The following is a 15,293-nucleotide window of genomic DNA, read 5'->3' on the forward strand; positions in this document are numbered from 1 at the left end:
GGGGAACCAATGAATGGAGTCACTCTCACTTCCAAGTCTTCTCAGGTTCTTTCTACAGAAGGTTGTAGCAGGACACCGAGTCTCTAAACGGAACCAAAGAGTGAGGTCCCTCGCTCTGAGATTTTACCAACACTCCATGCCTCCTTCCAGAAGGGACATGCAACCCAGCATACTGACCAAATTCTAACTTGCCTCACTGCATTCTGTCTCCTCTGAATACCTCCTGGAACTTCATCTGGTCTTCATTCCATGTTATATAAACCAATATGAGCTGTTGGAAAATTGCCCTTGAGGTGGCTGTACTTCAGTACTGGGCAACATGACTCATGAATATTTTTAACAGTCAAGGCCATATGTTCCCCTCCTCTACGGAGCAGGGAGCCAAATGGAGCTTCTTAAATAACACACAGTGTGGCAGCTACTGCCAGGCACGACAGGAAGCAGCTTACAGTTGGATCTGTTCCCACAGTCAGAGATGGGAAAGGTCTCCGACTTGAAGACAGAACACTAGCTGACATGAAGCTAAGAAAATATCAGGAGAATAAAGGGTCTGTTTTTGTGTTCTGTCTTCATCTTTGTTTCTACGCTTGATTTATTTTACAAATCAGTTATGGGACATGCTCTTTACAGGTCAGACTTCAAGTTAACCGAAGCCCTCTTCTTCCCCTTCACTCTCTCCCACCACACTGTCAGGATTCCAGGGTACCCAGGAAGCGATGTCCACAAGCCCACCAACACCTGGAACTTCAGTCACAGGAAGGGAAACTTTATTTTCTTCAGGATATGACAAGGTTTCAAAATCAAAGACACTCCTGGGCTGGGGAAAGTGGAAGCACTTTTTGAAAAACAGCTTTTAGAGGGGATGAGGCTTTATATCCAGGGAGAAGAATGGGAGAGATGAGAATAAAAGAAGCATAGTTTCTTGAAAGAGGATGAAGGCTGAGAGGGACCAACAGGAAAAGGGGGGAGGCGGGGAGAGGGGGGAAACCTGGGGATTACCTGAGATTTATTTTATTCTCGACAGGCCCAGATTTTTACTTTCTAATGGCAGTTTTGTAACTGTTTTGATTTTGAACAGCAATCTACTTAAAATTGTCTGGCTTGAGTTGACCAACTAAACTTATCTTGCAACCTTTCTGGAAAAGTTTGGTTGGTTTCGTTGCTAAGTCTTGTCCAACTCTTGCGACTTCATGGACTGTAGCCTGCCAGGCTCCTCTATCCATGGGATTTCCCAAGCAAGAATACTGGAGTGGGTTGATGTTTCCTTCTCCAGGGGATATTTCAGGGATCAAACTCATGTCTCCTGCATTGGAGGCAGATTCTTTACTGACTGAGCCCAGCATTACCTGGCACTGTGTTAGGCACGAGGGATCTGGCCTTGATCAGGACTGACAGGGTCCCTGCCCCAGCAGATCTTCTGTCACTACACTAACAGTTGCTGCACAATAGGAGACCAGCTGTTTGGGCTTAGGGAGGGTACTCCAGAGGGAGTAAGAGAGAAGGTGAGACTTTCACAACATAGAGAAACAACTCTGATCATGTTTATGAGTCTCATCTCATCATTTTTAAAATCAGGACTCTTCCCTCTGCCACTTGCTTAGTGCACCAGAAGGAGGCAACTCAGAGAACCTGGTTACACCTGCGGGGATAAGCAAGAATTTGCTAGAGGGAAGAAAATGGAGTGGGAGGCTCCACTCCACCAGTCCTGGGAGGCTAAGAAGACACCAGTTGGGGGATTCGACCTTGATCCTGAGTTTATAAGATGACACAGGGAAAATACATAGCTGTGCTTTCTGGCCTCACACTTCTGTGGCTGCCCTGTCCCTCAACTACCTTCATAGATTAAATGCCCTCAAAGTAAGTAGATGTGAGTGGCAGTTAATAAGTCTGATTTTCTCTGGTCCCTGTGGAATCTGGCTTTATGCTCTCTCTGTGCCTTGCTCTATCTGGGGCCCTAGTTGTGTTAGCACATCACCATGAGCATCACTTGAGGACAAAACAAGGTCAGGAGTGAAAGAACTTCAAAACCAGCTGCCACTAAACTCTTCATCGGACACTTTCGAGTAAAACAACTGCCCAACTCTACATGAGTGGGTAAGCTTACCATAAAACACGCTGGAAGTAGCAGGGGATTCCTCTGACCTCATGTCTTTGGTAAAAGTTATTACCTTTTACTATCTTTGACCATCTTCCCATGATGCAGAACACTTTGAAATGTAAAAAATGCAATCATTCAAGTGCTTAGACAATCTCATAACAAATATCTGTATGTTTAAAAAAAGAAAATGAACATGTGTTGTCGTGTAGAAAATATTGGGGGAAGAATTGTTCTCCTTTTGTTTAGATAGGTGGCTGTCTTGTTATACATGGGTTTAATTATTTTCACCATTTGCTTTTATATGCACTTTCACTCCTGTGGTGGCAGGATTTATTATTATTATTATTATTAATCCCAGGAAAAAGGAAAAGATTCAATACAGAAAAAAGACAAATGCAATAAAATCTGGTATAACAATGTGTTCAGTGGGAACCGTGGTCATTGCAGAGGAGGGTTGCACACCTACTCATTCTTTTGTGACGATCATGTTTTTACTATTTCAAATTTAATACTTTTTCTAATATATTATATGTTACCTCCCATGTATTTAAGCTGTACTTAAAAGCATGCTAAGAACTGGTAATTCTTTAATGGTTGTTCACTTACAAGCGATTGTGGGTCATTACACAATCATTTAAAGGGCATTAATGAGAACCATTTAATGGTTTTAGTAGAATATCATTGTAAGGGACAGGGGAAAAGTTACTGGCTGTAAATTTTTATGACCATTTCTTACAAAACGTATTACTTTAAAGATTTATGTATGTAACAACGAGTACAATAAAAGCCATGCTAAAAATAATTTGAAATCAAAGTACTGCATAGAGATAAGTCTTTGCTGTGCTGCAACTGGGTGGGCCCATTTTTTAAATCTTCCTTTTCTCCTTTCCTCCTTCTTTCCTTCCTTCTTCCCCTCCTCCTCCCTCCCTCTCACCTTCTTCTTCCCTCCTCCTTCCGTCCCTCCCTCCCTTCCTTCTTTCTTCTCTCTCCCTTTCACCCTCCCTCCCTTTCTTCTCTGCCTTATTCCCTGCTTCCCACCCTTCTTCACCACTTGTATTTTCTTTCTTAAAAGACATTTTTAGTACCATTAAAGATTTTCTTTTAAAGAAAACTATTAGAGATCAAATTCTTAACTAATATGTCTTTTAGTCGGTGGGGATAGAGAACAGAAGGATATAAATAAAACAGAACAGCATGGTACAAAAATGCCCCAAATGTCATGAATCTTTGTTTACAGATCTTTCCCCATATATCATTATTTTAAACTATTTCCTTATATATATATCTTATAGGCCTAAAATAGAAAACCCAATACTTTCTAGGACACCACTCCCTAAGGTAGGACAGGTGACCAAAATGGAAGAGGACCAGTTCTGCTACACTCACGGAGAGCTGCAAAATGTACAAGGGGCCTCACCCGTACCCAGAGGAGACCCAGCATCTTGCTCCAAGCAGCCCACCTCTTGAAAAAGAAATGGGTATTTGAGATGCTCACTCTACTAAGGGAGTAACCTTTATTAAAGTGCTTTAATAACACAACAGGCATTGTATTATGCCTGGTTTTGTCCACTTGTGATTCTCATGGAATACATAATGAATAAGACAATGCTCCTTTCCCAGGATTCTTGCATAAGCAGGAGGATATTTCTAATTAAAAAGGCAGAGTTAGCAAGCGCAGTGCACAAAATGAACAGAACCATATCTCTAGAAATGCCGAGATTTTACTGTTTGCATTAAGTAACGCTTGTATTTCTCTCTGAATCCAGCCCAATACCCATTACCAATAAGATGAAGATTTAAGATAACTTGGTCAAAAGATGGTGAATTACAACTTTTAATTAAAATGTAGAAAATGGTTGCTTTAAAATAAACATGATAATACTTTCATGATCATTAATTTTTTATGGAGAGAACAACAAAAGCAACCTGAATATTTTAGAATGTGACATTATAAAGTCAGGCAGAGGGGATTTGTGGAAAGATATGCATGTCCCAGAGAGAAGACTGTATGGTTGTGGCTCTGCATTTCTGGTCCCCTTGGAAACCCCAACCAGATGCAACTGACACATTGGGATCCACAAGGATTTCTTTACTTGACCTGTTCAGGTAAAAGTAAGTGACGACGGGGATGATGAGAGGGTAAGGCAAACACTGGGGTTTACACAGTTTATTTACTCCAAAGAGCAATTCAGTGAATGATGGCAGGGAGAAGTAGAGCTGATTTCCCTATTTAACCTATATGTGCTATGCTGTGCTTATTTGCTCAGTCATGTTCTACTCTTTGCGGCCCCATGGACTGTAGCCCCTCCAGGTTCCTCTGTCCATGGGGATTTTCCAGGCAAGAATACCTGAGTGGGTAGCCTATCCCTTCTCCAGGGGATCTTCCTGACCCAGGAATTGAACCAGGGTCTCTTGCACTGCAGGCAGATTCTTTACCAGCTGAGCTCCCAGAGAAGCCCATGAAACCTATATATCTTGATCCAAAAAAAAACTTTTAAAGATAAATTTAATGTAGAGTTGAAATGTCACTGGTGTCACATACCAGACTGAAGGGAGAAATATGATTGAGATTGGAGATTTTGTGGGTGGTGTGCTCCCTTTACCATGTAAGTCATACTGATACTACCCCAGCTTCACACCTCCTTCTGATATTATCTCCAATTCTTCCCCTAAAGAAATGTTCTATTACCATTAGGTCTTCGCCTGTGAGTGCAGCCTTCCCTGCATCACATTATTCATGCTGATTCCTACCAAGAATCACTCTGACTTCTCTCTGCCCATATGTTTTCTGTCTTGAGCCATTTAAGTCCACCTCCTCCATGAAGCCTTCCCTGACTACTTTAGCCTAAGGTCTGGCTTCAAATATCTAAATCTACCACCAAATGCTTAGGCCAACTAGAGTGAGAGTCATAGGGAAGACAGAGTTATTTACCTCCGGCAGGGCAGGTATTCTTTTGGATCAGTTGGTTTCTTTGTCTGTAAAATAAGGAAATAATTGTATCTGCCTTAGTAGTCTCTTGTGATACTTACATGAAAAATGCATAAAAAACATCCATAATAAAATAAATAGTCTTCATAAATATTAGTTCTTCTTTCTCTCTTTCAAATTCAGAAAATTAGTGGCTAAGGCATTCAGATATAGTAACTTGTTGTATTTACTGTAGTGGCTAAGGCATTCAGATATAGTAACTTGTTATATTTCCCGTCTTACATCTTTCAATCCTTCCTGTTTTGCGGGCTGTCATTCTCTATCACCTTCTCCCATTAGTCGTGATCCCTCCAAGAAAGGGGCCTTTATTTATGTATCACCATATTTTCTGCCTCATTTGGTACAGTTCAATATACAAGGTTAGGGTCAATAAATAGTTATTGGAAGAGTGGATATTAGTAACTTTCTCTAATGTCTGGGGGAACTTTTTAATTTCCATAAAAATGAAAGCCCCAATTGGCAACACTCTATTCCATCTTTACACCCCCTGGTTCACTGTATATGACTGAATTTACACACAGTGGAGAGAGAGCATCACGTCTGATTTCATGTTGTGATTTCATCTCATTTCACCAGAGCTGGACAGCTCCCTACAGTAATAGGTGGTACTAACAAAGTACAATCATGCATTTAACCCTAAAGTGGGTGTGTTTATTTTATACACAGAACTTTTCCATGCATAGGGAATATATCTTTATAGGCAAGTGTTTAAAAATAAAGAATACTACTGGCCTCAAAATGGTCTTGGGAAATGAGCAGTGAGGAGCAACACAAACAAGGAAAAAATTAAACTTAAGTCTTAGATGCTACTGATGGAAAGACGGCCTTGTGGTCTTGGAAATCAAAGGACAGTACATTTTAGCACTTAGCATTTCATTGATAAGCTGCCTGCAGTGACGAAATGGGGTGTGGTCAACAAAGGGAGCTGAGAAGAGCTGTTATAAGTTTGACCTCTAGGTGTCAGATGGCTTGACTGCTCTGTGACCCAGGCAAGTTTCATGGCACCCTGTGCCTCCTCTCAGTAAAACTGAGAGGAGAATTAGAGTTCCTGCTTCAGGGTGCCGTCTCCAGGCACAAAGAGGGAACCCACGGAAAGCCCTTGCAGCAGGGCCGCGTGGAGAGTGAGGGCCAGGCAAGGATTAGGTGTGAAGCTTCAGGATCTGCAATACTCAACAGGGATTCTGTAGTTGTGCCCATTCTTCTATTCAACTCTCCTCCTTCACAAGGAGCAGACCCCACAGAGCACGGAGAGGAATCCTGAATCTCACAACAGGGGTGTTTCTCCCTCTCGGTAGTGGAGTAACAGAAGAGCCACAGAAGAAACACCCCAGGTCCTTCCCGCAATCACTCTTACACTTGTAAAAGCCAATCAGCGTATGTGCGTGTCCTGTTTCCAAGACGCCCTGTGTTCTGAGACTCTCAGAGCCTACGCCCTTAGTGGCGCATCTGGATTTAGAAAGTACTCAACTAAAAGCAAAACAAGAGATGTGAAATAACCACCCTTCCCAAAGGGTGAGGAAACTTAATGAGATCCAGGAGAAAAGGGGGCCACTGAAATATTAGATAGCTTCATTCCAGAGATCAGCACAAAGCAAGCGCTGTTAAATGCATTATGACTTTGAAGCGAATGATTTCTAACAAATCTGGGCTCTTGAATCAAAAGGAAATGTTGGGGGTGCCTTCAGACATTATACATCTGACTAACAATGGGGAAAGTAATGATCTTGTGTTATACTAGAAGGCTGCTACAGCCTTAAAAGAAATGCAGTATTATGTGTCATCTGATTTTGATGCGATTTCTAGAAAGAGAAAGGTAAATTAAAAATAGAGATTCCATTTTAACGCATGTTTACTCTCGCCTTTGTCTGGCATCCAAAAACGACAGTGTGTTCGTCTCATTCACTGTGGCAGCATTATTTTTACATAAAGTTTGAGACCGTGTGCACTGCCGAGGCCCCCTTCAAAGAAGGTAAGCCCACGCTTCCCATCTATCACACACCCTTCGGACTTTTCTTACTTAAGGGCTTGTCATTCCAGTGGGGAGGAAGAGCTACCGAATACCAGCCACGTGGAGCTTTATTCCTTCATGCTGTTTGTGATAAACTTCAGGGGACATATTTAACATTCCACAAAAAATGAAATTTCTGGGGCCACCCCAGCAGGAGGATAATATCACCACTTTTAAAGCAGCACTGCGCTTTAAGATACTGCCAAACAGCCCAGGCATAGGATGGGCCAATATCTATCACTCCTGGAGGGAGGGAAAACTCTGTAAGCTTCTCAAGCACTTTGTGTTAATCTACAGCACACTTCCATGCTATTATCATTATTATTTGTTGTTGTTATGTTAATCATTGCTCTTTGTCTTCTTAGGAACAATTTCCTCTGGGAAGACAGAACCACTCACCTTCTGGCAGGGCAGTCATTCTTTTGGATCACAGGGTATCGTTTTTTGCCAGCTTTTCCTAGTTGCTAAATTGCTGAGAAAACCGTGGGAGTTTGGGCTTCGTGCCTGGAGAAGGCACAGCTGGGGATCAGCTCTGGGTGCTTGCCTCCCCCTATCTTCCCCTGTCCCTTTGGCTTTGTTCCGTACAACCTGGAAGAAGAAGCAAAGTTGCCAGAACTCAGCTTTGTTTTCAAATTCACTTTGACCATCGCTTCCGAGGACCTAATAGGACCCAAGTCTGTACTTGGGACAGCTGGAGATAAGAGAGTCCAAGTTTTAGAACAAAGTTATGGTTGAGATGCGTTAAACTCACTCACTCACACACACGCACACACACACACACACACACACACACACACACACACACACACACCATCAGACCGTTAAGAGCATGGGGTAAAAATGTCCTCAAACTCTCCTGTCCTTAGATGTGGGTTGGAATATCCCTAGCAAAGCCCTAGGGAAAACACATTTGCTGGGACATTAACCAAGATATTCGGAGATCTCTCTTTTCTGCTAGAAGTAGGAGAGCCGAGACAATGTTAATTGCAAGAAAATGAGCAAAGAAGCGGGTTTTAACTTTCATGCTCTAACAGGGCCAGAGAGGGAGATTACAAGGGAAGTACAAAGGCAAATGCAGGAGGCTGTCTCCTGCCTCCCCAGGGAGGAGATGAGCATCGCAGGATTTGCTGCAGAGGCCCACAGCCAGCACAATCTATTAAATAGCTCAAGTTAGTCAATGTGGAAGAAATTTTTAGACACACATGCCCAACCATATGTGCATGGCCAAGATTTAAAATAGAAAAGTGAGAGACTGTTGGATGACTGAGGATTTTTCCCTTGCCAGGAAGTTCTCCTTAAGGATTTCATAGCTTGCAAAAGAGAACTGCTTGCCAGACAAGCCAAGAAAAAGACACAGAAGATTGGGACCTGCTTCCTTAATGATGAAATGTCACACCGCTATGTAAATCAACTCAAAGAAAAGAGGCAGGCGTGATTATGATGGCTTTACAGAAACAAGAGAGGTTTCTCAACATCTCCTCCCTAAACTGCTCTAATTTCCCACACCTCAGGGCTAAGCAAACACACACAGTGGGGCCTTTCGAGCAATTGTACCGGCAGTAAGGGGACCCCTTGGTCACAGAATATCTACGTCCCAAGGAAAAATTACCTTGTTTGGCCCCAGTTCGTGAGGGGCAAATTCTTTGTTTGTCAAGTCCATGGAAGATTAAAGAGCAACTCCACTCTTTCACTGTGTGTGTGCGTATTTCATGTATGTGGAATGTGATGATGGAAAAATAAGACGGATCCCATTAGCCACAACAGAACCAGCTTTATTAATTTTCAATCCCACCAAGTAGACATTTCTAACTCACTTTTTATCAACAAACATCCATCTCAACAAGTCTGTGCCTCAGTTCCTCTCTTTGCCTCCCTCCAGCCTCTCTTTTCCTTCCCTTCCTCTGGGCGCCCAGGAAAGAACACAGATAGCACGCCCTTCCACAGCATTGTGTAAGAAACATGGATAGGGTCCGCGACGGCCAATGTTTTGCTATGTCATCACTCCATACCTACGGTTGAAAATAATCTGGTCATTTCTGAGGCAAGGGTAATTGGCTAGTCTTATACACCTTCGGAGCTTTGATACTGCAGGGCTCTGACTCTTGAGTCATTTACTATAATTTATGAATTTCAGAAGAACTGCAATCATATCTTCTAGAAGTTCCATATCCCAGAAAGCTTCCTCCTAAATTGTACCATCAATTTTCAATTCACTTAGATTCCTATAATTTTATGACTAGAGGGGACTTTAGAACTGATTTAATCAAATTCTGTCATTTCACAGAAAAGAAAGGTGAGGCCCTGAAATGTTAAGTGAGTTGTTAGAGTGCAAAGCTACTCGGTAGGTAAGTCAGTATGAGTTTTGTGGTCCTTCTGGTCTAGTCTTCTTAATACTACATGGAACTTCAGTATCATTCTATGATTAACTCTTCTATGTTCCTAGGAATCATATGGATCTCCAAACCAACAATCAATCTTTCTGTTTAAATTTTAGTCTATTAAAGTAAGGGTGATTTTCAATGACCTCAGAAAAAAAAAAATAGAATTTTCTTACCAGAAAAAAGAAGTGAAGATGCTAAACTGCTAATGAAAAAAATCAAAACATTATCATCTGTAAACAGATAGATGTGGGAATCTGTTCAAGAGGGAGGGGATATATGTATACCTGTGGCTAATTCATGTTGATATATAGCAGAGGCCAAAACAATATTGTAAAGCTATTATCCTCCAATAAAGAAAAGAAAAAAATATAAAACCTGGATAGTTTGAATTGCATTAAATATCATAAACACATTACTAATTCATGCCAGAACAGTCCTGTACTATGAAAAAAATATTAATATGATGAAAGCCTAGTCTATGAACTACCTGGAGAATATGTCATCCGTAAATGTTTCTACACAGTAACAAGAATCACTGCCTCACAGGCAGTGATGTGCCTGCCATACTCCTCCACTGGGATCCACCCAGATAATCACCGTATCTCCTATAGGCAGCATCAGTGAAGTGTCAGGAACTGACAGTCTTCATTGACAGCCCAGCTCTAAAATGGACCTTACCCACCTTCTTCCCAGAAAGAGAAGAGAATGACTTCAAGGAATACTATTGTGCTGAGTCACTTCAGTCATGTCTGATCCTTTGCAACCCTATGGACAGTAACCCGCCAGACTCCTCTGTCCAAGGCATTCTGTAGGCAAGAATACTGGAGTGAGTTGCCATTTCCTTCTCCACGGGATCTTCCCCACCCAGGGATCAAACCGGTGTCTCTGAGGTCTCCTGCATCGGCAGGTGGGTTCTTTACCACTAGCACCACCTGGAAAGCCCCTCAAGAAGTGCTACTTCTTATTAGAAGATGATGCCATGGTATATCTAGGGAAACTCAGCCCATATTCTTCTGATCATTCCATCAGTATCTCTAACCCAGGGGCTACATTTTGATCTCCATCTTTTTTGTCAATCTAATGACTCTTTCAGGGTGCATTTGGGGAAGGCTTCTAAACCCCTAACAAACCAAGGCTCTATCACTCTTGAGGAATCTCATAACCAAGCCAAATCTGCCTTATACTCCATTTTTATCTATTTTTCCTTTCCCAAACAGTGCAGGGCAATGAAAGTAGTGCGAGACAGGAAATTCAGAGACTTGGATTCTAGTTCTGACACCTTAAATAATAACTTGGCTTTGAGAGAGTCATTTGCTCTTTCTGAGCCTTGGCTTCCTCATCTGCAAAATGGAATCACTAAAGATCAGCTCAAATGTTTCTGGCAGCTGTAGTATTCTGGGAACTTCTTATAGCACAGAACTATGCCAGACAGAGCATGTAAGAGATGATGAAGTCCCTGGAAGATATGGCTCTAAGTTCTCTTAGTACAATGTCTAACAAATCTTCAGCCCCCAACAAATAATCAGATGTCAAGGGAAAGAACCCCAGCTCTATTTATTGCCCTAGCAAGTTGCTGTGAAATACTAATGTCAAGTACTAGTTATGGCACTTGAATTACTGTATGTACTCAGGTAATTACTGCATGTAATTTACAAATATGCAATGCCATGTACATTGTAACAATAAGGGTAACAATACAGTTGATAACAACCTAGGCTTACATAAGTTTATTTTCCTTAGAGTTTCAGTGTTTCATAAACATTGGCTCATCTATTTTCTGAATACCAATAATGCAAAGTACAGCTGGGGACAGAGAAAAGGAGGGAAGGAAGAATACATCCATACTTCCGAGATGCGCAATTCAAGCCCTGACAAAAGTCTTGATTTCCCCTGGGTTACACAAAGCCGGAAACAGACCTGGGAACACGGACCCAGTTGTAGGGCGTGCAGCCTGCTGCTCAAAACACAAGCCTACCCCAACTCCACTCTCCACTTTACAGTATGAAGTTTATGACATGGCATTACCCAGGCACTTTAGAGTGTCAATTTCCTTTACAATTTTATAAAATATCATTTGGAAGGAGGAAGAAATTTATGTTCACGCACTAAGAGTGCTCCTGTCTGCCCACCCTCTTGGGATAAGAGTTGGTTTCACCTGAACAGAGTTGCAAATATGCGGCGTATGCTCAGGGCTGAGAAAGCCGTGGGGTTTGTTTTTAATTTAAAGAACGGTTCTGATTCAGATACACATTTTAAGCAGGCACTGTATAATACAAATCCACTGAATTCACTCAGACAAGAACAAGTTATGCCATCCTAATACTGTCTAGAAACCAGATGTATAGTTACTGTTTCCTTTCTCTCTCTCTCTTTTTTCTCTTGCTGCACAAAATTAGTTCCTCCGATACCCAGATTCTAGAGGTTCATTGTCTTGCAAAATATTCAGGTGCCTCGTGACGATCTATAATAATAAACCTCCAGTGCGATAGCAAAACACAAATAAAAATGTGAAAATATATATGCATGTATACATAAAATGAAATATAGATGCGACGTGAGAGCGAAATCACAAACACAAAGAGGAAATGGGGAGGGAGGCTGGAAGATAGCCTCCCTTCCCTTCATGCGAACTGAAAAATAGAATGGATGCTCATTAAAGTCGTTTACCAGGACTCCAATTTGTCCTGTGATTAAGAGGTATTGGTTGGAGGAAATTGGTGAGGGAGATCAATATACTTGTCTTCATTCTTAATTCTTCTTTAATGTCTCAGTCTCCACAGGGCAGCTGAATCACAGAGGTAGAGTCAATCTTTATCCACCAGGGGGCTGCACACTGGTGGGGGTTGGGGGGAACCCTCCTGCTCCCAAAAAACAAAGATGGTTTGGACCATAGCAGATAAATTGAGTTGACAACCAGTTCACTCTCTCCTTAGACTCCTGATTTTTGTTCAAGTGTTGTCATGGTTCTGGCCAACGAATGTGCCAGTGGCGAGACATGGAGGATAGAGCGGGTCCTGGAGAAAGTCAGTCCTTGATCTTAAAATGAAGTGATGGTGTAAAGCACCTGACTTTAAAGCAAATGACTTTAATCGGCATCCATTCTATTTTTCAGTTCATGGAATGGGAAGGGAAGGTATCTTTCACTGATGTTATTCCTCCACATCCTTACCCTTCTCTACAACTCACGCTAAGGGGATTTCATCCATAAACCTCAGTGATAACACCATCTGAGGCTCAGAGTAGCAAGCTCCATCTTCCTCTCTCCAGGCCTCCTAGGTTCACCATCTCTGGAAGTGGGTCTCAGCCAGGGGTGATTTTGCCCTTGAAGGCGCATGTACAATGTCAGGAGACACTGCCACTCTCACCACTAGGGGGAGGAGTACTACTGGCATCTAGTGGATAGAGGCCAGGGATGCTGCTACACATCATACAGTGCCCAGGACAGCCTCCCCTCTCCCGCAGCAAATAATTAACAAGCTTAAATGTGGACAGTGCCAACACCAAGAAGCCCTGGTCTACAGTGATGGGCACACCCTGATGCTTCCACCTAAGCTCTCTGAAGTCTGGATCCTTGACTCAAGAAGAACTCCTCTTGCTTCATGATGTGACTGCTGCAGAGATCTAAGTATAGGGCCAGGCTCTGGGTCACATTTTCTCAAAAAGTGTTGAAAGTAGTTGATCCAGGAGACTGAGGAAAGACCTAGGAGGGTGCAAAGTTGATTTTTTTTTTTTTTTTTTTGTGGTTGTTATAAGCCTTCTTCACCTATACGTTTTAAATTATTTGTATGACAAAGGCTAAGTGTTTGTTAAAAATCTGTCTCCTCTATTTCCTGGATATGTAGACTACATTTCCCAGGCTCCTTTGCAGTTGGATGGCCATGTGACTGAAAGTGAAAGTGAATGTAGCTCAGTGTGTCTGACTCTTTGCGACCCCATGGACTATACAGTCCTTGGAATTCTCTAGGCCAGAATACTGGAGTGGATAGCCTTTCCCTTCTGCAGGGGATTTTTCCAACCCTAAGAAAATTTTTTCTTAGTCAAAAAAAAAAAAAGAAAAGTGAGAGGAAGTAATAGAAGCATTTCTAAGTCTGGCTATCACATGATCCTTTACCCTCTCTCTTTCCCTGACTCCTGGCCATACACCAAGTTTGTAGCAAAAGAATCCAAGGCCAGAAGTGATGGTGGATCCTGCAGACGGAAGGAGCCTTGATCCCTGATGGACCATATTGAAGACCACTTGTTAACCAGCAAAACTTGTATTGGACTTTAAGTGAATCAGAAATAAAATAAGCCACTGAGAGTTGGGGACTGTTACATCTAGCATCACTCAGCCTATAATATGCATGCATCATTTTAATTTAAAAATTATAATTCAAATATACATAATGAAATTTTATTTTTTGGTAGAAAGCAAATGGCTTTCAAGTGTCTGTTCTAGATTTTCTATAATGCCCCTGGAAGTTCTTTTTCTAAGGTAAACTGAACTATATCATTTTCTACCTTATAGCATTTCAGTGGTTTCCTGCTGCACTTGGTGTATTTTAAGATTCTTATCATGATTCATACGGCCCTTTACAATTGAGTAAGAACATAGTGTTTGTGGACAACACTATAGGGGTGTGTTGATGAAAGGAAGAACTTTGCATCCCATTACAGGAGCGTAGAGCCCAAGTACCCCCTTCCATACTACTAGCAGCTGGCATGTAGGCTCAATCAAACACACCTACTTAATATTTTATGTCTTAAGGAAAACAGCCTTGAGAATAGGGCAGCAATGACACCAAATGTCCAGGACAGCAGTGTCCATGGCAGGTGTTCAATGGGGACTCATCTGTAGTAACCAGCTGCCTAATCTCTTGTAGATCATTCCCATTTCTGAACTTGACCTTGGTTATTAAGTGAGCAATTATATATTTCTTTTCTGCTTTAGTTAACTAATTTTAGAATTTATTGCTTATAGGCAAAACCTTTGAGTGACAGAATATCTGCCCTCACTCCAGGACCATAAGTTCCATGAGGGCAGGAAAAGTGTTTTCTTAAACATCATATTTCTGCTTTGCTACAGAGTGTCTATTTGCATGCTACAAGCTAAGTTGCTTCAGTCCTCATGTCTGACTCTTTGCAACCAGACTGCAATGGACTGTATAGTCTGCCAGGCTCCTCTGTCCATGGGATTCTCCAGGCGAGAATACTGGTGTGAGTCGCCATGCCCTCCTCCAGGGGATCTTCCCCGCCCAGGGACTGAACCTGCATTGGCAGATGGGTTCTTTACCACTAGCGCCACCTGGGTACACAGAGCAGTTGACCAAATATTTTTGGATGAATGAATGAAGACTATCAGGCAAAATTCACACAAAGCAGCACTGGTCTCCAAGGGACCATCCTTTCACTCTAAAATCAAGATTTAATAAAGTGGGAGGTTAGTAGTACAAAGAAGGTTGGGTTGAAGTGGAGGGGAACTGACACCTGCATGATGCCAGAGAGAAATGTAAAAGGAGAAATTTACTAGGAGGAGGCAGTGCTGATTCAAGGTTGTGTGGAAGACTTTAGCTCTATTGCCTCCTGCTGGACAGGAAAAGTAGCACAATAACTACAGCTCTCACTACACGGGTGGCAAGTATTTCTCCTCCCCAAGTTCTCTGTCCCATGATTGCTTCTGAAAATGTGAAAACTGAATAACGGCAAGTCAGAAAACATAGGTTCCTATGCTGAGCAGTGATCCCACCTCTTTAACTCAGCATCCTTGCTCCACCTGCTTCAACCACCTGGCAGACGTTTCGAGAATCCAACAAACAGGGCATTTTATAATGCCTGTGT

The 15,293-nt window shown here is 42.1% G+C and overlaps 1 long non-coding RNA gene across 10 annotated transcripts in view; it reads right to left on the minus strand.

The window, feature by feature from the left end:
- Nucleotides 1-15,293, minus strand: part of LOC147363268 (uncharacterized) — a 588,890-nt gene that overhangs the window by 104,677 nt on the left and 468,920 nt on the right. For 8 of the 10 annotated variants that reach the window (XR_015135925.1, XR_015135922.1, XR_015135923.1 and 5 more), the window contains 3 exons: nucleotides 7,495-7,683; nucleotides 5,031-5,074; nucleotides 3,917-4,196 (listed from right to left, as the gene is read on the minus strand). This is a non-coding gene — a long non-coding RNA (uncharacterized LOC147363268). Of the gene's footprint in view, nucleotides 1-3,916; nucleotides 4,197-5,030; nucleotides 5,075-7,494; nucleotides 7,684-13,023; nucleotides 13,177-15,293 lie in introns of those variants that run through there. The other 2 variants (XR_015135928.1, XR_015135929.1) reach the window with 2 other exon arrangements.

This window comes from Bos grunniens, chromosome 11, assembly GCF_055505025.1.
Source record: "Bos grunniens cultivar Pamir isolate PY7600 chromosome 11, Bosgru_T2T1.0, whole genome shotgun sequence".
Lineage (NCBI taxonomy): Eukaryota > Metazoa > Chordata > Mammalia > Artiodactyla > Bovidae > Bos > Bos grunniens.